Here is a 1,688-nt window from a genome sequence, read left to right as displayed (position 1 = left end):
AGCAAAGTTTTTATGCTGGCTTTCTGAAAACAATCGCAACCATGCTCGATACTTCTTGTGCTGGCTCTTTTATGATGAAGACTATTGAATTCAAATGGAATTTATTGGATAGAATTAAACGCAACTCTGAAGATTGGGACCTCGACGAAGGTAAGGAGTCAGGTATGACACCTAAGTTTGATTGTGTTAAATCTTTTATGGATACCGATATTTTCCGTAAAGTTTAGCACTAAATATGGACTTGACTCTGAGATAGTAGCTTCTTTCTGTGAATCTTTTGCTACTTATGTTGATCTCCCTAAGGAGAAGTGGTTTAAATATCATCCTCCCATAGAAGTAAAAGTAGCTGCACCTATTAAAGTTGAAGAAAAGACTGTCACTTATAATGATCCTATTGTTCCTACTTCTTATATTGAGAAACCACCTTTCCCTGTTAGAGTAAAGGATCATGCTAAAGCTTCAACTGTTGTTCATAAAAGCAATATTAGAACTTATACACCTCCTGAGCAAGTTAAAGTAGAACCTAATATTGCTATTGTTAAAGATCTCTTGTCTGATAATATTGATGGGCATGTTATTCAGTTCGAAGGTGAAACTGCTAGAATTGCTAAACCTTGTTAAAGATAAACATAGACCTGTGGTAGGCGTGCCTGTTATTTCTGTTAAAATAGGAGATCATTGTTATCATGGCTTATGTGATATGGGTGCTAGTGCTAGTGTTATACCTCATGACTTATACAAAGAAATTAAGAATGAAATTGCACCTGTTGAGTTAGAAGATATTGATGTTACTATTAAACTTGCTAATAGAGATACTATTGCACCAATTGGAATTGTTAGAGATGTTGAAGTCTTGTGTGGGAAAACTAAATATCCTGCTGATTTTCTTGTTCTTACTTCTCCACAAGATAGCTTTTGTCCCATTATATTTGGTAGACCCTTCTTAAATACTGTCAATGCTACCATAGACTGCACTAAGAATATTGTTACTGTTGTTGGATGATATGGTTCATGAGTTTAATTTCTCTAAATTTAGTAAACAACATCGTGAGGAAGAATTACCTAGTAAGGATGAAATTATTGGTCTTGCTTCTATTGCCGTACCTCCTAGTGATCCTTTGTAACACCCGATGTAATTTACCTAATATGTACTCCAACTCTTGCCGTTTCCGGCACTAAGTTATTTTATTTCCTCGGGTTCGGGTTTTTGTCTCCGTGTGTTGTTGTCGTGCATTGCCAGTTAAGTTCCTGTATCATATAGTTTGCTTGCTTCAAAGTGTGCTACCTGATCTGAAATTCCAGGCTTGTGTTAATTTCACTAAGTCTGAAATCTGTTTATCAATTGCACTTTTGCCATGCTTGTTTGAACCTGTTAATGGATGAATTGGCCGTAGCTCAGTGTTCATCTTTTGAAGCATTATGAGTGGATCCCTGCCATGTATTTTGTTGCCATGTTTGAGTGCTGTAGCATATTTATCTTGATGCATTTAGATGGCTACTTGCTGTTTATCGCAGACCGGTGCCATATTTGTTATTGCTTGCCATTTCCAAACCATGCATCCGATTCCGGTGTCTTTATATCGATTTCAACCGAAATCACCTCACCTTTCCAGTGGCACACTTGGATTTCCAAGTTGAGGCCAGGTTCAATCATTCCTTGTCAAATCTTGCATATGCATCACATATCG

This window comes from Triticum urartu, chromosome 7 (assembly GCF_003073215.2).
Source record: "Triticum urartu cultivar G1812 chromosome 7, Tu2.1, whole genome shotgun sequence".
Taxonomy (NCBI): Eukaryota; Viridiplantae; Streptophyta; class Magnoliopsida; order Poales; family Poaceae; genus Triticum; species Triticum urartu.
The sequence above is the reverse complement of the archived record's forward strand: the minus strand, read 5'-3'. Positions refer to the sequence as shown.